At 46.8% G+C, this 24465-nt stretch overlaps 1 pseudogene across 1 annotated transcript in view; it reads right to left on the bottom strand.

Annotated features, from left to right (window-relative positions):
* LOC144166820 (uncharacterized) overlaps positions 1-23775 on the bottom strand; it is a 29553-nt pseudogene extending 5778 nt beyond the window's left edge. Inside the window, exons 1-9 of the transcript XR_013321778.1 lie at positions 23639-23775; positions 19614-19855; positions 17495-17638; positions 16330-16461; positions 8089-8192; positions 7913-8054; positions 6384-6394; positions 5594-5797; positions 2023-2108 (exon numbers count right to left, since the gene is read on the bottom strand). The product of XR_013321778.1 is annotated as an uncharacterized LOC144166820 (transcript). The remainder of the gene's footprint in view (positions 1-2022; positions 2109-5593; positions 5798-6383; positions 6395-7912; positions 8055-8088; positions 8193-16329; positions 16462-17494; positions 17639-19613; positions 19856-23638) is intronic.
* Between the last annotated feature and the right edge of the window lie 690 nt (positions 23776-24465).

The following is a 24465-nucleotide window of genomic DNA, read 5'->3' as shown; positions in this document are numbered from 1 at the left end:
CAGACCAACTAGACATGAAATGCACTGCTATTTTGCGAGACATGGGCGGGGGGAAGGGAGGGGGACACCGTGTGCAAATGCAGAGCGAAATCAAGCAATGAACGTTATAAGTAACCCCACACAAAAATCTCACAGTCACTTTCCTTTTGTTTTTCGACTTCAGCAAACAGCTGATCGTTCGGTGGACACATTTTTGTAAATATACAGGGTAGGCAGCTCACAAGCGATGAAAGGTGACGTTGGAAGAGTGTGGTATCTGATAAGGCCCTCAGATTTCCATTTGTTCTTTTTCAATCTTCCTGTGCTATAGCCTGTATTCAATAGCGAGACATGCATGCAGGCAACCATGTGAGTGCACCGTCACTGGTTACGTCGGGCTCCGCGGGATGACAGTACTTGTCCATGCTAATCGCATGATATGGGTTGGGCATTCCAAGCTCTAGCCCACTGAACGCAAAGTAATATACCAGAGTCCGTCAATGCTTTTCTGGTCGTGAAACTTCGCCGTCACGCTATGGGAGAGCTTCATACGCTGCTCAGGGAGGCCGCGCCGCAGCGCTGGCGTTGATCGGAGGGCAGCCGGCGAAGCGGTCGAAGGGGAGTGCGGCGTGTAGCAGACGCTCCTTGAGGTGTTAGCAGGGCTCGTGGGGACTTCTAAAAAATCAAGCACAGATAGCAGTCGGCAGTTTGAAGCATGCGTTCTGCCGCATACGGCTTCCCTGCAAGGGCTGCAATCCTGACGGCTTCGTTTTGTAGCCACATTTGAAGGCACAACTACCAACATTCCGTTTCTATCCAGAAAAGTGCCGCCAAACACGTTCGCAAGTTCTGCCGCGCACGGCTGAATGCGCGCTGCAGCGGCGGCGGCCCGATGCCCTCCGTAGGAAACCTCGAGAACAGACCGCTGTACAGGGTGGAGACACCCTTTGAACGATCCTGTACCGCCCCTATTGGGTCGAAGTGCTCAACGCGCTGTTCTTTTTGTTTCCCACAAGACGCAGAAACGCGATACAGATACGATGGTTCAAACTTCGCCAGTAAACCGCGTTGTGGAGATAATTACGGTGCGGTGTTGTTACAATGACTTGCTGCGGCGGCGAGCGAGCGAATCAAAATGGCGGCGCAACGCATACGTGTCTCCACTCTGTACGGCGGACGCGCGTCAATGTAGGTATTCTAGCCCTCTGATCTGCGGCGGTGCCTCTCGCGGGAGCCTTTGTCCTCAAACAAAACTCGGCCGGGAGTTTCATGACCAGAAAAGCATTGACGGACTCTGGTAATACCTCGACTCCAATGTGAGTGTGATTAATAGAATCTCTGCTGACACCACCGTTGAGAATAGGGTTGAAACAGAGCAGACGAAGCATGCCGGTGTTAGTTTTTTCTTCGGCATGCGGGCGCAGTGGCCCAAGCCGCACCATGTCCGTGGCGGATCGACCATGTCTGTGGCCACTTCCAGTGTTGCCAAGCGAAGAAATTGACAGCTAAACTTTTCAACAAATACCATCTATATACCTGTATATGCAACACAATTGACAAAGAGGATGCATATGCAGAACCATAGGCAGCTTCTTTACAGGTGTAGGAGTTACCGAGAGGAAAGTGGCAGTAGTGGAAGTTTGAATAGGTGCGCAGGGGTGGTTCTTTGACATTCAACAACTCTGGGTTCCTTATTTATTTCATCACTAGCTACCAGCCATCATGACTTCACACCACTACCCAAATGTTCAAGCGAACTGTCCAGCAAAACTGTCCCTTATTTGTTGTGATTCGTTGCTTCTCTTCCCCTCTGGGATTTGTTGTAGGATGCTGTTGTGGTAGCGGCTAGTCCTTGTTCACAGTTAGCATGCTTAGGGTCCACTAAACATTCCGTTGTTTTGCAGAAACTACACCCAAAAGGGGGGACAGCCTGATTTTACAAGTTGGTAAACGCTTCGAGGTAAGGTACCTAATTCATTTGTTCCTGTTTTCTTGTGCGTGTATGACAACAAGTGGTGTCTGTGGTCTTGTGCACATGCTTGCCTGTTCCTTTTCCTTCATGTGCATCTCAAGCTGGTTGGCCAGAGGAGGAAGAAGAAGCCCGCGGTCACGTACAAGCAGCTGGCCGGCTGCAGGAACAGGCTCAATGCAGCAAGAACTGTGGGTCTACGCTGACACTTCCTAAGGAGTGGGGCCCGCACGTGATGGCAAGGCCAGACGGCGACGAGGTGGCTGGGTCGAGATGCGGAGTCCTGTGGTGCTCACAACGCGACAAAATGGGGCCCGGCGGTCGTGAGCAGACCAGAAACTTCCTCCAGCCGCTGAAGCCAAGACCACACCCTCATCTCATCCATCAACAAGGGATGGAACCCTTATCAAGTTGGATTGTTTCTCTTGGGTGACAGGCAATGAACCAGAAAAGTTGCACGCAGTTGTCAAGCATTCATTTCTCTCATCTCCTAGTCGTTGCGAGTACATCCTTCTTTGAACTTTCTCAATACCCTTTGAAGTGCATAACGGCAGTTTCATTGCTTGTTGTCATCATAATACATCTCCAAAACTTTGCCTGCTCGATTCCTGTACGCCGACACACGCCAGCAAGTGTGTTACAATCACAGTCCGTCTGCTTCCTCACACCATTCTAGAGACAATAAGCAAAGGTTTGTTTTAACCCCTCCTGAGCACTTTCTCATTCCCACAACCTCGAAGTGCTTGCACACTGCATGGGCTGAGCTATAGAGTTTCATACAAATAACTAGAGGGGAAACTGGCACTAGTGTCAACGCGAACATGGCACCGGCGCTTACACTTCAATGGGAATGATGGGTAGTTCTGGAACTGGATTGCGTAGGATCAAAACGGGCCTCTGGCTGCGCAAATTGTGTTTTATGACAAAAAAAAAAAAACAAAACTCTTATTGCCCGGTTCTTAGTTTGTAAATTACATGACAAACAAGAAAGTTAGTGACCAAAAACTGGTTTTGTACGAAACAAAACTGCGCGTTTAAATAAACAGCAGACACCAACATTTATAGAACCAAGGTTCTATAAATGTTGGCAGACACGGAGTCGAGAAGGTTTGTGGAGCAGGTTTGCCATTTGCCGCCAACTACAGCAGGACTCGGACTTCTTTAATTAAAAACTATTTGTAAAATTTTCGGTGCTTGTAGTTTGTAATACTAAGAAAGGTTTTGTGCTCCTAAAAAAAAGAAACCGATTACCTTTGGTGGAGTTATTCTTGCCTAAATTAGTGACATTCATCAAGCTGCATTCCTATCAGCTGCCGGTGCTGCTGTTCTATGCCGTAGGAGCCGGCGTTCACACGAAAGGTGTAAATGTTCCAAGCGATTCACAACTGTCGTCAGCTTTGACAATACATTCCTCTGCCGTATGAGCAGCGCCGCAACTCCTAATTCGCAGACAACTTCGCTGCACAGAGCGCTGTCATTTGTGTTTTCGTGCTCGCTGTGCGGCAATGAATTGATAACCTACCCAGTTCGCAACTCTGGTTATAAAACATTCCACTCAGGGTGTCAGTGCATGTGAGGCATGCAGTTCAGGGAGGAACATATTTTTGATCGCTTCTTTCAACATCCTGTGTAGGCAAATGCGTTCATGTAAATCTGAAGCGAAAACGAAACTGCCTGCAATCCATAGCAACTTCCACAAGCAATCAAGCGCCAATCTAAATCCAGAACTACCCATCAAGCCCATTGAAGCGTACGATCGCAGCACCAGATTCCTCTCTAGTTGTTATTGTATGAAACTCTATGGGCTGAGTGACTTAGCAAATAACTAATAGTTGCCGCTCTTCCTCAAGAGGGTGCCGGTGGTCACAACCATAAAGGCAAAGCAGCGTGTCTGGGCTCCACAAGCGAGTCGAATGTAACAGCTTAACTCTTTCGGGACCGCCGCAAAAAGTGATGAAAAAGGGAGGTCTCGGTACAAATTTTTTTTTACATAAAGCAAAGGCACCATCCTGCCTTAGCATATACCAAAATGCAGCTAATTATAAGTTCTTTTCCATACAATACCAAGTTTTACTTCAACACTGACGATAGTACCATGAAAAAATCTGAAACTAACAACTTCGTAAAAAAACTACAGAAAAATATAGAAAAAAGCGTAAATATAAGAATATTAAAAAAGAATAAAATTATTTCAGGATATACAAAATCTAACACAATGCTTTGTTTCTTCATTGAAAAAGTTTTATGCGGCTAGGTGTAACTGGTTTCTTGTTTTATGTGTGATCTCTTTGGCACTAGAGCCATGGCTACGTCGTCGCCCAGGTACACGCCGGGCTCTCGTCTCGGCGAAAACTTGATCCGTTTCTGCACTGGTGGCAGGAGATCACCACCATAGGTAGTTAACACCCTAGCGAATAAATATAAACCAGCCAGAACATAGTTCGAGCGCACATACCTGCTCCAGAGCCAATTGAAACCGAAACCAACACCCACCTTTGAGCGCGATTTGATGTTCCAGGCTGATCGACACCCGAATCCTCACTCGAGCTGAAATCCGATCTCTAAAGCCGCATTTCGACTCTTCACTGCCACTCTCATCGTTAAAATCCACAGTAGAAGGTGAAGATATGCGAGCCGAGATGAGGCGGATTTCTTATCGTGCTCGCACGAGTATGACGCCATGTTTGTTTACATTCGAAACCGCTGCCCGTCAGAATAAAATATCTGACGTGTTGCCGCCTGGCGATAAAAAAAGAAACTTCACAAAAGAGAAAACTCCAGTTTTCAAACTATCTCCTAGATGTCGCTAGGTGTTCCATCGAGCGAAAATTTGTATTCTGCAGGCTCGCGAAACCATCGATCATATGTGATCGATCGCCTATGGAGCGGTCGCGAAAGAGTTAAACTGTTATACGTCGGGCCATGAAGATAAACTACCGTACAACTTTGTTTAATTTAAAACAAGTAGCCCTTCGTAATGCACTCAGCATTTGGTAATGCTAAGTGCATTACCAAAGGGTGAGTACAGCCACAAAAGCCATTTTTTTAACCAAAAAACGCAAGCAATACTCAAAAATTATCAAATTTTACCCCATGTGACATCAGGCGTGGTGCAATAGAGGAAAACATTAAAAACATACTTATCAGTGTGTTAACTGCACTGAGCATTCAAGTAGTACTATGATCAAAGGAAACTAGGGGCCTCCTACAATCACCCAGTCATGTTTCTTAATGGTGGCTTAGGTCCGCTGCTGCCAATCGCACAGGCAAAATTCGGTGACGTCACACAGAGAAACTGCTTGAAATTGGCTGGGGAGTCACCACTGCTTCCCATGTACTTGTTTTATCCCGATCCTTTGTTTGAAGTTTGTGATAAAATTGGTATCACTGTTAAAGGGAGAAAGCAATTTTTTTAAGTGAACCAGTCTTTACAGCCCTTTTGTTTACTAGCACTGTAACCGACCTTCCCTGCTTTTCCTAATCCAGTGGATAAGCAGCTTAACACAATCCCCAATATTTATGGCCCCAAAGTGCCCTTTTTGGTTGTCGCAGATGTTTGCAAATGCCTTCTGCAGTGTAGGTGCCCCTATCGTGCAAAAAAAAAAAAAAGCACGACAGGAAGCTTAAGTAGCCAACCACTCTCACCAAAGATGACGGTGATGTCAACCGCGGGATCTGCCTTCGTCAGTTCCGCCCCAAGCCAGTGCAGCTGAGCCTCACTGAGTGCTCCGTTGGAGTCGATGAAGCGCTTGTCCAGCCCCTGCAGGTTGTCCGGCCACTCCCACACTTCCGGGTCCGTCGTCCCACGGACCCTGGTCAGCAGCTGGGCCGCCTGCTGCCACCTCAACTCTGCAAATCACGCCCCAGCACGCTCTCCTCGAAGCAGTACAGAGAGATCAGCTTCCCGTCCGGAACAGGACTGAAACTGTATGACGAGAGCAAAACGGCATGCTTGTAGTAAGGTTGGGGGATTTGGCCGTGACCATTCATTAGGCCAAGTACATGAGCTAATGGAGTTGCGACATGAGACAGGAAATGCATTGGAGCACTTCTCTGAGAGACCCTCACTGAGCACATGAAATTGTCGTCTGTTCTTTCGTGAAGGACACAACAAGTGGAAATGAACAGTGCAGTAGAAAGAGGAAACCGCAGGCTGTCAAGTGCGCTGTAATGCACCCATAACACCTATGTGAATAGTGTGCACTGTGGACACCTATGCTCGCAAAATACTCTTCTCGTCTTCTGATGACACTACTGTATGTGCACAATATAGGGGTGTGTGAAAATATTTGCACCTCTTGAATATCAAAGCAAATAACACAAAATTAAAATCGAATAGCACTATTTGAAAATTTTCGGAGTATTCCAAAGTTTGAAAACACGAACGGGCAGTTTCTGCTATTGGCGATTGGCTTTCCCTTGGTGCATTAGTGACGTGCGGCTAAACTGCACAAGGAAGGTGCTTTTGGGGAGCCCCTTGTACCTCTTAGGCATTGGGCCAACTCTGCTCTTGTGCTTCCTTTTCTACAGCCTGATTACGCTGTCACACTCAAGCGCCCTGATCCACACTGTCTACATAGGAAAACCCAGCTGCGTAGGGGCATGGTCCCCAAATTTTCCAATTAAATGATGTGCAAAGCTGACATTTTTTATTTCTTTTTCTTGCCTCTAATGTTTTCCTTTTTTTCTACATAAGCCTTTGGAAAGAAGGTTACCTCATCTATCTCTGTACTCCTAGAAACCACAATGAAGCTTTCTTTATAAAAAAGTGTTGACACTCACACGGGCAAAACTGGCTAACTTATTACCAGGCACTTTCCTCAATTCCGATCTCAACTCTTTTCAATACATTTACATTAGGCATAAAATTCAAAGACATATTGAAAATTCTTGTGTGTGCGGTGCAAGTTTGTTTTGAAAGTAACATTAACGCTTTGTTAGTGAAAAGATAGGGATCCGTCGGCAAAAGTGTGGGTAAGCGCATGCATAAGTTTATGAATCAGGCATCATTTTTAATGGCTTGTGTTGCCCCATACCCAGCGCTTTTTTTTAGCTGAACATGGAGGTCCATGAAACCACCATTTTCGTTTCTTTTTAACTTGCAGAGCCATGCACCAATTTTACTGGCAGAGCGAACCAGGCAATCTGTGTGCTTGGGTTCACATCTCCAGTTCACATTTCTGTCCGCCATAATTATGCCTGCTCAGGAAACGGTTGGGATAAAATAAAAAGAAAGGATGAAATTGGGCATCTGACGCAGCGCGCACACCTTGCTTTCCTCTAACTTCAACACACAAGAAAAAAAGGCACCCTTTAGTTCATGCGTGCATGATAACCCCAACTGTCCTCGCTTGACACACCTCGGAAGATAGCGACCCCCCTCCTAATCCCCCCTCCTCATCCACATCTATCCACATAAAAACAATGTGACTGCTGCCTTACAGAGGTTGCACCCTTTCACACTGCTCCCAAGCAGTTCCATTTGCTTTGTTCCTCATGTGTGTCAGGCTAGGTATGGCCATCTCATCTTGCCAGACAGGGAAACCAGCATTTGTGGAATCATGTTTCCCCGCTCACAGCGACAACTCTACATTCTTGGAGTCTGTTCCTGATTGCACAGCAGACCACTGCACACACCCATTAGATTAACCACCAAAGAAATAGGGAAAATCGCCTGAAGTGCGGCCACATGGCCATAAAAGGAAAGCTTCACAGGTTTTCCTGAAAACTTCGCAACTGAAAGCAATGTGTTCCAATTTTGAATTCAAAGCAGGGACCACAGCTACCTGCTGCATAGCAGTTTGTATTGCAAGAGTGGACTCACTAGAATCTTGAAGCAATGGGAACACGTGTTGGCAAAGCCGTTTCAGGGGACTCTTCAAGACGGAGCAAGTTTCCACAGGGGAAAAGTTTTCCCGTTCCCTCTTGCTTGTAGTTTGTTTCGGAGCGCAGCTTCCCCCCCACCTGTAGTAGAAGACGGGGTCATGATCGGAGGACGGCAGCGTCCAGTCGGGTAGCAGGTGTGGGCAGACGTAGCGGGCGACCAGCTCCCGCCGGGTGCAGTTGTACAGCTCGTGGTTGCCCAGCGTGTGGTAGGTGGGCAGGGCTTCCAGCATCGACAGCACTCGGTCCAGGCCCACTCCGCAGCCGCCGTTGTGTGATGTCGATCAGGTCACCCAGCTGGAGGACCAGGCGCACCGCATGCTCTTCACTGCCAGGCATGGGGCGACTCCAGTGCAAGTGCCTAAAGGTGGCAGGAACAATGTTCAATGAGCCCGAGGCTGTCTGGAGTTGCACTGGGTGTACTCCCAGCTGTCAAAGTAGAGCACTAAGTAGATGACAAAAAGAAAAAAGCTAATAAGACAATCAGAATTCGAATCCCCAGTGACAGAAAACAAAGGACAGGTGAAGTGCACGCGTGAGTACATTAAGACAGCTGCGTTGGACAATTATCATCCTCACTCCTGTGCCAATTTTTATGAAGGCACAGCTTGAGTGGAAATATGCAGCACATGCCACTCGGTTAACAGATAAAAGCACTATGGCACTGGGTGCTGAATGAACCAGTGCAACTCCTTGGGCCATTACAATTCACACCACACATGCCACAATAAAACATGTCAGCACAATAAAAATCCACTGCACAGTAGAGTTTCTTCTTTTGTATTTTAAATAACTGTATTTTAAATAAGCAAAGTTGCCTATGTTCCCAAACTTGTGGCTAAAAATGAAATGAAAGTACCCTAAAGGCCAACCTCCATGGAGCAAAATGTCGGCGCAGGAGCAGCGAACGATGCCAGGTGGCAGCTGCTCCACCGCCAGCATTGTAAATATGGGTTTTCCCCAGCGATCTGCACAAGCTAGATGTCGGACGTGTGGCGGCGAATGCAACCGGAAGCGGCAAAGTGCAATTTGAAGCCACAGCCAATCACAGCTTTCTACTTCCTGTCTGCAAAGAGCGCCTGCACACTCAGCAGCCAAAAAGCCGACTCTTTTCACACCCTTTCTGCATACTGATCAGATCTCTTGCGAAAAGCATAGATAGGAAGCTATTGAGAATAGAGTACAATGACAAACTGATTGTAGCCGTGCAGTGTCATCCCATGCTATGGGATTGCAAGGATGTCGCTTACAAGGACTTCCACAAAAGGAATTGTTGTGTGGGCTAAGGTGGAACAGTAGGTCGTCCTCGACCTTGACAGCAAGTGACCTTTTCTTTCTTCTCAGTCAACACTGCGCAGTACTGCAGGGCGGGTGGGATTGATTCGTAATGTTTATGCTCGGGGAAGCTTACGTTTAACAGGCGGCCAGAGAATTGCGAGAAAATTTAGAAGCAGTCGTGAGCAATTTAAAGGTGATCGTGCAGGTGGCAAAGAAACAAGCAGCAGCGCTATGTTATGGGTTGTGTCATGGTTGTATCTTAATAAGGACTTCGAAGGGAAGAAGGCAGTCCTATATTTATCTCCTGTTGAAGACCAGGAAGCAGACGCGGTTAAAGGAGTACCTGTTTATTATGACCTTTGAGCGGGTGATTCAGTAAAGGAAGATGATGTCGCGAGCCTCACTGCCCGTGCTGCTGCTGCTGGGCTCATTCCTTCTGCCTCGACTTCCTTCCAACCAGATCACATTTTATAATGAGCTCCGGGCCGGCCAAATAATACGGATCTGGTTGAATAATTTCTTGGATCTGGAATGAGCTCTTTGCGGATAAGTCGGAGTGCCATAGCTAAATCGGTCGATTAGAAATGGTTTTGGCAGGATTGCGAACTTCACGTAAGCAAACTTTTCCATCTCTTCCAGGAAACGTTGAGTCATTCGTCAATGTTTGTCGATGTGCGCATTTCTGCTCAAGGACGAGAGGAACTGAAACTTTCCTTGGAGTCATATGGGTGGCGGGCCACTTGTGCAGGTGTTCACGCGTACGCAATGTGTGTTCCATCGACTGCTCAATCCAGGCCCTCAATGTTTCCATTGCGCACAAATGGTTTCTGTTGATGAAGATTCAAGCGCTAAAGCTGAGCATAAACTAACAAGGGAAGCAGTTGGGTAACGGGCAAAAAATCCCCTTTCAATTCGGCAAGCACGCTCCTTCCGGTGAAGTTCCTTAGCTAAAGAAGCTCTGCTGTCCTCAGCATTCCTTCCTCGTCGAGTTAGGTGTGGAAACGTTGCACCTTTGTCGCCGATATGTTCGCCGTGTTCGAAAAGGCTGATGTTGTCGGTGTTTTCGTCATGCCCGGCCTTATGATGAGTTGGTCTCCTACGCAATTCAACAAGGTTACGCTCACTGCTTAGGCTGTTAAGTCCTCATAATCTCCTTCGGAATGTTTTCGCTTATCTCGGAGTCTTAGGTGGTCGAGCTCCCGAAATGGTTTCGGCACGGAAACTCGCTCTTCATTTGCCACGTGCAAGTTTGTCGCCGTTTTTAATTCGATGTCTGGCGACATAAATTTCGCATCTCCTTGCAGTGTCCACCCAATAACCGTTTTCTGGGATGTCTCTGGTTCGTCCGTAGAGCTGGACACAGTCGTCAGTGTTTCTGATGGGCTTTTCCAGGTTGGATCGCACAAGAAAGTAACATGACGTCCATTGCAATGCCAACATGAAAGCTTCCTTGCATTCTTGCACTCCTTGGCGCAGTGGAAGGGCCTGGCACAGCGAAAGCAACATCCCCGTTTTCGCAATTTGGCTTTCTTTTCTTCTAACGGAAGTTCAGCCGGGCAGTCATCTGTGCGGTGTTCGTCAGATTCACAAAAAACACATCTATGGCGGGATATCTTGATCGTTAGCGTGGAAGAAGAACCTTGAATGCTGTCCTTGACTTCGTTCCTGGTTGGTTCTATTTTGGCAGATGTGTCTGATCCAGTGATCCTTGAAGTCATCTCTCGACTTCGTATTTCAAGGTTCAATAGGTCAAGTAGCGCTGAGACTTTGTCAGGCCGTTCCACTCGGGGTCCTCGTGTTGACGTTTGCTTTAATGTTACCTGGTTGCATTTGAGGACGAGTTCAAAGGGCATCTTCTGCAATACCGCTGTCTTCAACATTACCCCGTAGGACTGAATGTGTACACCATGATTCTCAAGCCATCTGACGTTAGTCTGTATCCGTTCATGGAGCGTCTGGAGGCCGTTCAAGTCGTCGCAGGAGGTCACTTTAGGGAGGTTCAGCAACTTTCTCATATGTTCGTTGATTAACAGGGTTTCGTTTCCAAAACGCTGCTGCAGCAGTTCGATGGCCATGGGGTAGCTCTCATTGGTTGTTGGTAATCCGTTGGTTACGCCTTCCGCTTTCCCCTTCAAATAACTGCGCAGGTACTTCAGTTTGTCAACGTTGGCTAGCGATGAGTTCTTACGCATCGTCGATTCGAACTGGTCCCAAAATGCAGGCCACTGAATAAATTCTCCATGAAAAGGCTGAATTTCAAGCTTTGGCAGTCTAACCTGAACTCGTTCTTGGTGTGAGAGGTTGGAGCCTGTATTGCACTAGTCGCCGTTAAAGGGCACACGTTTGCAAGATGCTTTTCAGCGCGGAAAATCATACATGCAGGGGTGAGACAGCTGAATCGGATTTGGGAGCAGTTTTTGGAGCAGCAAAATGTCGATTTCGGAGCAGAAGAACCTTGATTTGGAGCAGAACTACATTTATTATGTCACTTTAGGAGCCTAAAAAATCAATTTTTTGGCAACTGAGGGGGCAAAAGTGCACTTTTTAATCAATTTTGGACGTGCATAACACTGAAACTGCCTTTCAGTAAAGTGTTTTCTACCAGAGTATCACAAGGTACGAACTGCACCACCTTTTGTAAACCGGTTTTAAAGTCTCAGGCTCTATGCATAGATAGCGTTGAAAATTTCAAATTCAAAAACTAAGCAATTGTAGGGCACTTTTACTATCACGTGAATGCAGAAATTATTATTTTTGTAATCCCAGAAAGGACATTACGCAGAAGTGTAGAATCGCGGCAAAAGTTGCGCAAAGCGAGGTGACCGTCGTCACACCCCACCAGCCCTCCCATTTCAATTACAAGGTGCACGTTCACTACAATCGCAATTTCAGTAACGTTGGTATGTTTAGCCACCTCCCTCTTGGCATTAAATTTTATCTTCTGATAGATGAAGCAATATTACTATCGTGCAATACTAGTCCGTCCCGCTATCCGACACAGCTCGAACATTTTGCGGCGATGTAGCCTGCGCCTCCACTTCTGCAGTGTCGATCGTCCCGTTCCCGTCATTCGCAAGCTCGCTGTCAAAGGCAGCAATAACTAAGCGTTTTATAATACCGCAATTAGTCCGAAATTTCACTTCAAGTGCGAAACGCGGCGAATTCGCGGGCACCGCGTTGTATTCTATGAACTCCACCTTTCGAGTGGCGCAACTTCCCGTAACAGATCAAACTAAATGTAAACCTAGCCACCCCCATAACCAAAAGCACGGTAGAAATCTGCGAAGAGCTGTCTGCCTGAACTAGAGTGAACTAGCCTGAACTACGAGCAACTTCTTCGCCCGCTGGCCATGTTTTCCGATCCTCACCATACCAAGATGGCGGCGCCCCGTATATGTACGTAATGTCGTTCCGGAGATACGGCGCTCAAATAATTGCCATTTTGTCAACAACTTGAACAAGTTTTGTCGCCTCAGTAAACATTAGGATTTTTATTTAGGACTTTGCAATCATTTTCGATGGGAAAGCTTTAAAAACGTAGAGAATATAACATGTGCAACCCGACATTGTGACTTCCGAAAAAACTTTTTCGGGGACCATTTTATGCGGGTTTTTTATTGAATTATCAGTCAAATTATTTTTACAAACAGCATCACCTTGGGGATAATGAAAAAGTATGCGGTCAGTAAGCAATTTCCCCCACTGAAACTGATGGGAGCGTTAAAATCGTTGGCTCTCAGACTGTTTTGGAGCAGTTTGGCGCAATTTTACCAATTTTCAAGCTTTTGGAGCAGCCTGGCGCAGGAAAACCAATTTGTATCAAATCTGCGCAATATGCGCAGCTGTCTCACCCCTGTACGTGCGATAGAGTCACGGTACTGTTCTACGGCTTCCAACTCATCGTCTAATTCCTCATCGGGGACGTGGCCCTCTATTTCTTTGTCAATATCGTTTAAAGGAGTCTGTTTCAACTTGAGAATATTTAGCTGTTCCGCCAACTCACCCGACAGTAGCGGGGTAGTCTCCATTGTGGCCTTCATTTCAATGATGATGATACGTGTAGTTGAGGCACGCAGAGCACCACGCTTCCTTTTGAGACGGTCCATGATGGTACCCGGTACACGGAGATGCCGCGCTAGCAGGTGCTGGAGCAATGCGTCGTTCTTGGCTGGTGCATCCTCTTCAATGGGTCTGCTTCATCGGTAAAGGTCTTCAACGGTGTAATCCTTCCATCCTGGTCACGGCACTAAATTGTTGAAGACCAGGAAGCAAACGCGGTTAAAGGAGCACCAGTTTATTATGACCTTTGGGCGGGTGATTCAGTAAAAGATGATGATGTCACGAGCCTCGCTGCCCGTGCTGCTGCTGCTGGGATCATTCCTTCTGCCTCGTCTTCCTTCCAACCAGATTACATTTTATAACATCTCCAAAGCTTGGAAATCGACTGCTATGCAGCTTTAAAAGCCCGCTGGGTGATGCTCTTGCGATTACCTTCAGATTGTTCGTGGCTGTACATTTGTTCAGTAATGTCACATGATGAATGTGTTAGGAGCCCTTTTTGAGCTTGCATCACTGATGTGGTACCAAAGGGTACACGTGATGCTTACGTGCAGCATAAAGTGAAAAAGAAAGTTTCGATCTACGACAGTTTCATGGACCAGTTCTCAGACGCCTGACTCTCCTCCGCACAGCTCGCTTGCTCCGCAAGAAAGCCTACTTTCTTTTTTTTTTTGAGAGAGAGAACTTTTATGGCACCTCAAAACAGTGAATGCAGTCTGTAGTAACAGAAAAAAAAAAGCAATCGAAAACAGGCCACAATAGTTTGCAAAACTGCGACAACCGTACAGCAAAATAAACTGGTAAAAAAAGGAGTGAAAGGCACATTGTCAAGACGCAATAAAAATCACAAACATTCACATAAATAAGAAAGAAAAAGGGCTAGCGAAAAAATATTTTCTGAAATGATTGAGATAATTGTGGAAAGATGCATTTAGTTTAAAATTTTTCCAGAAAGTCATTTTACCACTACCATGTTTTTTTTTGCAGTAGTAGAAGAAACGCATAAGACACATATCTGTTAAATTTGACTCAATGAAAAAACACACCTGAGTTCCACAGACGGGCATGGAATCATTTTTCTTGCATTTATACAATTTTGGCTAAAATTTGCTCGTTTGTAGGTACAATGGCACAAGAACGGTGGAAGGGGCTGCGAGACACTTTCACCAAGAAGTACGAGCTGCACAAGGAAGGATGGTGCACCGAGCGGTTCGGCCAGTACAGGCGAGAAGGGGAAGAAGCCAATAACGCAGCCATACTTCTACCTGCTAATGTTCCTGCAGAGACTAGTGGACATTGATTGATACGCGAAGTATTAGTTCCGACAGTCAGGCAATCTAATAAAAACGCACTCGTAATTGCCAGCCCTACGCGAAGCAATTATTGTTATACTAATGTCGTTGCAAGCATTCACCATGACAGAGATTGTTAAGTTAGGCTGTCCAATAACCAACTTTGCTCCATCTCTTTCTCTCTCAGCAGTACCAGCAACTTCCAGCAAGAGCCACAAGTTGCAGAGAACAGCAAAAATGCACAAGCCGTTTCTGCTGCAATGTATGATGGTGCTGACTGTGACGATGATGGTAAGCAGGTGTAGTACGTTTTGAATTACTCTTTGCCTACTGCATACAGTTGTTTGTGGTCCGTTTGGCTTCCAATTCATGTGCATGGCACCCGGTTCTCAATTCTGGCTTCAGTGGTGTAGGAAGCACTGTACATATCTGCAGGCAATAAATTTACATTATAGAAAAGGATAAACGATAAAGTGCAAATAAGTTAAACCTACATTAAAAAAAATTCATAATGTAAAACAGTCTGCAAAAATGGGAAGCAACGTGTTGAACAACCTGAATATCAACGACGAAGGCAATGAAGGTTAATCTGCTCCAGCAGCTTCCCTTGATTCGCAAAAGGAGAAAAAAAAGTTAAGAAAAACGAGCAGTCCAGGTTAAAAACAGAGTTCAAAGAGACGAAACAAAAGCAGAATAAGAACTAAAGCTTGAGGATAACTGTAAATACTATGAAGTATGTGATAATTGCCAAGTAGGGCAGTTTCGTCTAGTTTTTTTGCTTAGATTAAAGCGTGTAGACATAGACTGTTCACAGTCCATCAGTGAACACAATGAGCGCATTCAATGCACTCATTTAAAGGGACCCTGCAACACTTTTTGAGCAGTGCAAGTAAAGCTGCGCGACGTTTAGATTACACTGCCAGGAATACCTGAGCCAAATATTACACGTGCACGTGAAGCGGTGAGCACGCAAATCGCTGTGAAAGACGCGGAAAAACCAACCGCACTCTCTTCAGTTCTCCTCATTATGCACCCCTGGCATGGCCTAAGCGACGCCAGTGAGGCCATGGCTGCCTGATCGGCAGTCACTGGTCAACTTCGTGGCTAGATTCTCCCATTTTCGCCGTCGTCATCGCTGTGTATGAACCTCTTCTATGCCTGAACCTGTAGGCACAGTTTTGCCGTTTCTTTTGTGTTTTGAGTGCGCGTGGAGTTTGAGTGATGAGCTTAATACTACCCTTTCAACGGGACACTCGACTACATACGTTTATTGCTTCAAAAACGCTCTACCAGACCGAGCGAGCGCTTGTGAGCAGGCACCCATGCCTGCTTTTTTGTGGCACCAGACCGGAAATAGACCCGTCCACGTTGCGGGGAAAAGGAGAAAACTCCCCGGCCTGTGATATATCGAAGGCCGCCGAAGAGAATGCCGCGAGCCGCCCCCCTCTCCGGGAGAGTGGCGCAGCTTTCGGCGCGTTGTCTGCGGTCGAGTTGAGAGGGAACGATTATGCGCGATTTTTCATCGCGCGTAGTTTCGGTGATTGTGAACGGATTTTCATAATTCTTGTGGGAGGAGATTGCTGAGACAATGGACTTTACCCCAAAATACATTCGTAGCAGTCGATGGTAACTGTTGCAGGGTCCCTTTAAGTTAATGCGTTGGAATGAATACAAAAAGGTTACACAGCTTCACGACAAGTGTGATTTCAAAAAGCACAACATCCCATGGCCACAGGCTTGTGTAAGCTGTATTTAAAAGGGAAGGGGCCCACTACCTTATAAAGCTGTTGGCTTAACCGTAGCTGACATTATCACGTGAACTTGAACTACTTTTTCATGAGTTTTTTTTTACCCACTTGGCTCGCATACCCTGCTCTGCTCAGCCGGTAGTTGACGACCATGTTGCATGGCAGCGTGTTCATTCCTCGGAATGGACGCATGAAGTCAGGATTGAGCTGGAAGGCTTCATCTCCCACATAGACGTATGGGGCACCCCTGCTGCTGTTTGGGAGCCGGGAAGGCTTGGGAATATCCAGGGTCTCATTCCTTAGTTAGTGTCCAAACTCGGATGCCTCGAACACAACCCCGTCGCTGTGCCAGCCTCGTGCTCCAACATCAACCATGACGAATTGGTACTCCACATCCACAATAGCCGTGAGTGCTATAGAAAAAGTATTCTGGAAGGGGAAACGGAAAAAAAAAAATCCCGTTGCAACAACTCCAGGGTCCCTTTCCCCACATTGTGTTGAATCAAGGGGTGACGGCAGAACACCTCAGTTGGCTTCATACCGTGTAAACAAATGTAACAATCTATTTTTCTGCTGCACAGAAATCCCAGAAGAGTTCATCACAACTTAAAGGAGCCATGAAGACAAAATACCAGTTGGGTTTATTAGAAAGACTGCTTAGTCCCGATAACACTGATACCAATATCATCGCAATCTTCAAACAAATAACGGAGATATTAAAGAAAACGTGTGAAGCAGGCGCGACCCCCCTAGCCAATTTTCCGCAACTTTTCTATGACGTCACGGAACCTTGTTTGTGCGATTGGCGGCCGCCTAGCTGACCTGCCGCGACGACACATGACTGGACGTCTGTAATGGGGCCTCTAGTTCCATTTGACCGCATCACTTGAATGCTAACGTGCAGTTAACGCACTGAAAATTATATTTTATTGTTGGCCCGTATGACGTCATTCTTGCTCATAACACGTCACTGTGGCGCAAAATTTGAAAGTTTTAAAATAATTTTTGCGTTTTTTTCGTTAAAAAAACATCTTTTGTGGCTGTAATGGAGCTGAGTGAGATACTGAATCCTAGTTCTTTCAAATTAAATGAAGTTGTCTTTTCTCTTCATGGCTCCTTTAAAGGCTAACTGCACTCAAATCTCACCAAAGACGACGATGGCGTCTCCCACGGTGCCCGCCTTCGTCAGCTCCGCCCCACCAAGCCAGTGCAGCTGAGCTTCGTTGAGCGCTCCGTTGGAGTTTACGAAGCACCTGTCCAGCCCCTGCAGGTTGTCCGGCCATTACCACACCTCCCGATCAGTCGTCCAATGGACTCTTGTCAGCAGCTGGGCCTCCAGCTGCCACCGCGGCTCCAACGGATCACGCCCCAGCACACTCTCCTCGAAGCAGTCCAGCGAAATCAGCTTCACGCCCAGAACAGGACTGAAGCTGCACGACGAGAGCAAAACGGCACACCTTCAGTGACGTAGAGGACTCAGCTGGCTTCATGCCGGCTAGCACAGTTGAAAGACGAGATACAAAATGCATCGGAACACTTCTTAGAGAGATAACCCTCACTGAGCACACTAAGTTATCCCCCAGCCGTTTCCCCAGAGTCACAAGAAATTGGGATGATCAGAGCAGTGGGAAGAGGAAGTTGTGGGTTGCGAAGCATGTCATTTCTATTTTGCAAATACTAGTGTGAACTGAGGGCACCTGTACTAGCGAAAATCTATTCTGGTCTACTGATGCCATGACAAGTGTAAAATTGTGCACAAATAAAACACAAGGTTAGAAATAACAATCAGCAATCTACGGTGTTGCTCTCACAGAAACATGCGTTGCGTGCTTGGGTGCACGTCTTCATTTGTGCATTTCATTTTGCCACGATTTTACCCCACAGAAAACCGTTGGACGATCAAAGGTACCAGTGGGTGACTCTCTCCCCACTCTTCTTTCTCATTTTCATTGGCTGTATGGCTGTTAGCATGACAACTGGCAATTGCTTTCAAAGTTTTTCGTTTTAACTTGTAAGTATTGACAGAAAGTGGAGAACGTAAAGCAATCCCAGAAATTTTTGTTTGATCAAAGTTCAGCCCTAGAGTGAGAGGGGAAAAACAGAACTGGTGAGAGAAATGTTGCCAGCAGCGGTTAGTATTTATTTGTTTTTTGACGAAGTTGTTTGAAGTGAACGTGCGCCTCGTTCTGTACTTTTTCCCACCCCGACCAGCGCCATAACAGTGACAACAGCGTATCGCCTCATGTCGGCTGTACTTGCGCCACTCGTGCTCCGAAGAGTCGACCGGCCGTGATCGTCTGTCGTACTCGTTCACGCCCTGACCGGCCGCGACAACAGCGTCGGCCGTTCTGCGTATTGCACCCTCGTAGAGACGCCCTACTGTGAGCTTACAGTGCACCACACAGCTTCCGCACCCATTCGTGCCCCGACCAGCCGTGACAACAGCGTATCGTCTCGCGTCGGCCATTTGTGGAGCTGCCCGACCGCGATCTTGCAGTGCGCCACACAACCGCCGTACTCGTTCACCCGCCGACGCACCGACCAGCCGCGCCCACAGCGTATCGCCTCGCGTAGGCCGTACCCGCGACTCGCGTGCTTGTCGAGTCAACTGAGAGCCTGCTGCCACTGTTACGAGCACGAAATCAGCCGTTTTGCAGCTGCTGTACTCGCTCACCGACGGTGTATTGCCTCGCGTAGACCGGCCCCGACACTCTTCGAATTTGCTCTTTCAGTATCGGCAACCCTGAACTTCTTCAGCGTCTTGCATTACGGAAACGCGTGAAAGCAATTATTCATGCAAGAGGCACGTATAACGCTGTTCACTTGCGTGAAGCTGCGCATAAGAGGTTTACTGAGGAGAGAGGCGGCGGCCGCACGGGAGTTCTGACTGGCCCGTCACATCCAGAAGTTCGCCGCAGTGGCGACAAGTTGCGGCGACACTCCGCTAGGTGCTGCGTCGGCTCAAGTGGCATGTTTTCGAACGGTTTTAATAAAAAAACTGTGCAGTTCTGGAGTTTAAAATTAGGTCACAAGAGACTTTTGTGGTTCATACCACACCTTGAAGCAGAATTTGGGGCAGGTAAATTTTCATTGCAGTTGGCATTTAAGTGCAGCCACATGGCTGAAAGAAAAGCTGTACAGGTTTCCCCCAATACTTGTAGCCGAAGACAATGTGTACCAATCAGAGTGACTTTCCACTAGGGCAGTCACTCTGCCAACTGAGCTACCAGGAGTGTGGCAATTTGTAGCGCAAGAGCAGATTTATCGATAACTGAAAGTGATGAAAAGAGGTGTTGGCAAGGTCCTTTCAGAAAACGCTTCAAGACGAAGTAAGCTTCCACATGAAAAATGTTTTCCCGTTCCCTCTTGCTTGTAGTTTGTCTCGGAGCGCAGCTTCCCCCTCACCTGTAGTAGAAGACGGGGTCGTCGGAGGACGGGGGAGTCCAGTCGGGCAGCAGGTGTGGGCAGAGTAGTGGGTGGCCAGCTCCCACCGGGTGCAGTTGTACAGCTCGTGGTTGCCTAGTGTGTGGTAGGTGGGCAGGGCTTCCAGCATCGACAGCACCCGGTCCAGGCCCACGCCACAGCCGCCGTTGTTGATGTCGATCAGGTCGCCCAGCTGGAGGACCAGGCGCACCGCATGAATGTGGCTGCACGTACAATTGTGAGCCATTCACAAGATCATTACAAACACATCCACAAATGATAGACCAGCAGGAATACATACAAAAAAAGATAGGAGTGCACAATAATTCCTTTTACACCATTGAAGAGCCCTGTAGAATGACTAGGATGCCCTGCACCAGACAGGCGCCCCAACATCAGAGCTTGCTATAAATAAAAGCTTATACTCTCTGCCTCTCTCCTGGAGGACTTTTGTCTTCATCACATCTTTGTATGCCTTTTCCTCTAAACCAGTTATGACCATACAGAATAGCTTGCCTCGAAATGCCAACTTCATTTCACTTATAACTCAGAAACATAGCATTTCTTGAAAGAACCTACACATTCACTGACTGCATTTTCCTTAAACGACATGCCCTGCATAATACACCACTCCCCCCTTGTAATTCATCTTACTAGTTGTTGCTGCTCCTTCTGCCCTTTAATTATCAAATCATCCAATGCCTGTGAACTAGAGATTCCAAAGAGGTTGAATGTGAGAATAGTGCAAGTATTCCAAACCTTGAATACTTCACGAATACTGTTTGCTGTTAGATTCACAGTGTAAATTTAATGTTATAAGTATTAGAAGTGTTCAAATACTCAAAACTTACAAATACAGCAACAGAAGATTCCTCTGCCGCAAGACCAGCAAACAACATTCAAGCTTCACTGCACGGCAGCTCCCTTGAGATGGTTTCATGGCATGACACCGAAAATGTGCAAAAAAGCTTAACACAGCAGGCGTTGCACAAACCAAGTGTGTGCTAAATCAGATGTATGTTAGGTGAATTGGAAAATTACTTGTGTGAAATGTGTGACACGAAAAGGACTTTTCTGCCAATACAGAGCTATGAGTGATGACTCAAGGGTTATTACTAGGAGAAGGGCTGCAAAACCGGTTAAGGCTAGTTGGTCTTCCATATTTGCAGTTGCAAAGCACAAAAAAAAAATAAAAGACATGGGCAGGAAAGACAACGAGTGCTTATCCTAGTCTTCGATGTCCGTGTCTTTTTTGTCTGCGTGTGCTGTAACTAAGCTTGCTCGAAGTAAGCTTCTGGGCCGAATAAGTTTCACTGAAGGGTAAATTTGATATTCACCGGAAATGCGACCACACAACTCCCAGATATGACACAGGGCGGCGCTAGTCTCCAATGCGCATGCATGTAACGCAAACGCGTCGAATTCGCCCCATTCGACAAACCAATGCGATACGCTATTGTCATATTCATGTAAACGCACTTAGTGTTCTAGAGAACTGTGCCACAATTAGCTACAGTTTCAAAACTTTGTACTATAGTTTCAGTACTTAAACGCCGCTTCTGTGTAATATTGGCACCTTGCTATCTCCAAACAGCTACATAAGCTGCAGCATGGTGCTCTTAGGTAAGATTCATTACTTGAAAAAGTGCCCATTATGAGTAATATCTTTCACTATTGCGCATTACATAGTTCAAGAACCAATGCAGCTACACCAAACTAATTGCATATTTCAAATCTGTACAAAAAAACTATCATTGTTGGGGCTTCCAATCCTTAGAAGAGTAAAGTGTGATGTCTGGCTTGTTGGTATAGCATTTTTTGAGGAGTTATGCTGTTATGTATTATGGACAGAGACAACTACAACAACAACAAAAAATTACACCATCTTCCCGTGGGGAACCATGAGGAGGATGCGAAGCATCATAGGGGTTTCGTGTAGGTTCCATTGTATTGCCGTTATGTTGTTTCGTTTATCGGAGCACGAATGGGAACGTAGTGTGAACCCCCCTACAGCGAAGAGACCGACACCGGCGTTACCTGATCAAACACCCCCTGGTTCTCGTCTTTCTTTACTGCGTGCTCACACTCCTACCCCGCTTCCTGCCCTCTTCGTCCCCTTCTCTGGTAGAGCTGCAAGGCGCGTGGCGCTTCCTGCTACAGCTTTCCCACGGGAAATTCAACATCCTCCTCTAAAGTTTTCAGTTCGTCGTTTTTGTTGACGTTCACCCTCGCGTGCCTTCGTTGTATCAGTAGCTTCTTGACGTAGTTCGAATGAGTCAAAGACATAAGGCGGGTTCGTAGCACTTCCTCCTGTCTTGGTTTTGTAGCGCAGTGGGAAGAGCGCCACGTACCTCCCGTTGCGGCCAGAGAGTCGTGGGATCGAAACCGGGCGCCGCTAACTACTGTGTTTCTTTTTTCATAGTGTAGGGGGAGAGGTGTGGACGGACGGACGACGGAGCCGAGAGCAAGAGATGCTTCGCATCTAAAAAGTACACCGATATGAAGGTGGCACAAATTGTTGTTCTTTTTGCTCCTTTAAAATTCAGTGGATTATGCAAAGCTGTATAAATAAGGAAGGCAATGTGCAAAATCAGGCACATGCATCATTTTGTTACTTGCCTTTGTCTCATGGTTGTTACTACATGAGGCATCAACGACAGTCTCAAAGAGCACCGAAATGCATTCCAGCAAGCCACAGCAGCAGGGAATCTTGTCCTACACTAAAGCAAGGTGCAAATGTGAAGCCGCCTTTGATAAACCAATAATTTCGTGTCTTCATCAGGCAGAATTCCATGGGATATTTTCGAAGCCGTTGCCATAACATCAGGGCGTGAAGGAGAGCACGTGAGCTCCCCCTCTATCACACTCACTATGCCCAATATGCACTTTTAGATGCGACTGCATCTCATTCACTCGCCTTGTCCCTCCATACGGCGTTGTTGTTGTCCGTCCACACCCCTCCCCCATTCCCCTCGCCGCGCAAGCTGTGCTCTCCGCTGCTCACCCCCTCTCCTCTCCGATAGCGAACACTCTCTCGCGAGGGGCATTGGATTAGATTCGATTGGGTTGGCTTGGCCTGGCTTGGCTTGGATTAAAGTGGATTGTGTTGGATTGTGTTGAGTCATAGCCGCGCCACGTTGTGTCATAGCCGCGGTCGTTCCAGCACCGGCCAAAGAAATAAAGAATACATCATATGCGTTCCTCACACGTTTCACGCAATTAGAGAATCAACCCAACGGAAACACCAAGTGAACCCCCAAGATGCGTCGCATCTCCACAGGGTTCCCCTCACGGGAAGGTGGGGTAATTTTTTTGGAGGAATTTTTTGCAGCTGTAGTCTCCTCAGAGACTCCCCCATCTCCAGCGATGGCTCTGGGGGCCCCACCACCGCTCTCTTCTTGTGTTCGCTCTTGGAGAAAAGAGCGAACTTGTGTTAGGTTACACCAAAGGGCATATTACCGCAAAAAAATGTAACCTCGCATTTTTTCCTTTTCCACTTTTCGCATTATAGTTTTTGCTTTCAATCCTCACGCTTATACGTTTTACCTCATTTAGAATAAGACCGGTGGTAAATGCACTGCCTTCAAGTCAATGTGCTGGTTTTTCTGCGTTGTCCATCTCCATAATATGTTCCAGTGCAACCCCCCAAATGACTCTATGACGAATAAAAAAAAGTAGCTTCGTGGGCCATGTCCTTTTAATCAGCTGATTCTCTCCTGCCCCAAACACAGCAAAAGCCGGACTTAATAAGAGTAGCATCCTGGGCATGTTGGTACTCTATAACTAAATAAAATCACTGCGAAAAAAAGGGGAGACATGGACGAAGTGAAGACGGACACACACGGCGTGCCTCCACAATGTTCAGGACCTCACAAATCTGAACAAAAAGGTGCACCGGTTGCGGGCAGTGCTTTGGCCACCCGATTGTGCCAAGCCTGGCGAAATTACTGACAGCACTAAACTGCACCCACTAGAAAGAACGCAATGCCGGGTGCATGTGTTCTTACCTGACTCCCAGCAGCATTCCTATCCTTAGTTGTGGATGAAAGAAGGGTCGTATCCAGCTGGCTTATCATCACAGTCCACATACTGGACGTTGGACAAGTCCCCAAGGGTCAGCAGGGGTTTCTCACTTGTCAAGGAAGTGGAACTGGTGAGGGGAGAAAAAAATGCACCTAGAGTTGGGATAGGTCCTAATAATTCATCACGCAAGACGGCCGCATGGCAACCATGCCAACACACGAATACCATGCAGTCTTGCATGACGAACCATTGCGAGCCGTGCTTTTCCACAGTGTTGATCTCTTAGGGTTGCTTTCTCTCACATCCGTCTCATCCAATCTTAATGCCTCACATTTTGCACAAACGCCTATCACTTGCAATTCCATGCTCAATTAACAGTAGCGACATTAAACCCGTAGCCCACACCGAAACTTATCAAAATTTTGCTACTCATGTAAAAACATTGCGATTGACTAGCAAAATGTGACAATTAATTATCAAGGCTCTTAGCACTTTTTCCACGACCCTATTCAGTAAAGCAAGTGCCCTCGATGAAGCAATTGGATGTAGGGTCCCCAACACCTCCATGAACTAGATTGAGCAGATCTTTATGCCCCAGATTCTACGATGACATTGCTTGGGACCCCGTCAAGACGCTCTGTCTTTATTTTTTACAATCACAGTGTATGTGAATGTCTCGTGTCTTCCTGTGCTTATTTCTGATTGTGGAGAGAGAGAGAGAGAGAGAGAGAGAGAGAGAGAGAGAGAGAGAGAGAGAGAGAGAGAGAGAGAGAGAGAGAGAGAGAGAGAGAGAGAGAGAGAGAGAGAGAGA

The sequence above is a fragment of the Haemaphysalis longicornis genome, unplaced genomic scaffold (assembly GCF_048455015.1).
Source record: "Haemaphysalis longicornis isolate Haplotype H1 unplaced genomic scaffold, Haemaphysalis longicornis Haplotype H1 scaffold_19, whole genome shotgun sequence".
NCBI classification, from domain to species: domain Eukaryota; kingdom Metazoa; phylum Arthropoda; class Arachnida; order Ixodida; family Ixodidae; genus Haemaphysalis; species Haemaphysalis longicornis.
This window is presented reverse-complemented; position numbering and strand designations above follow the sequence as displayed.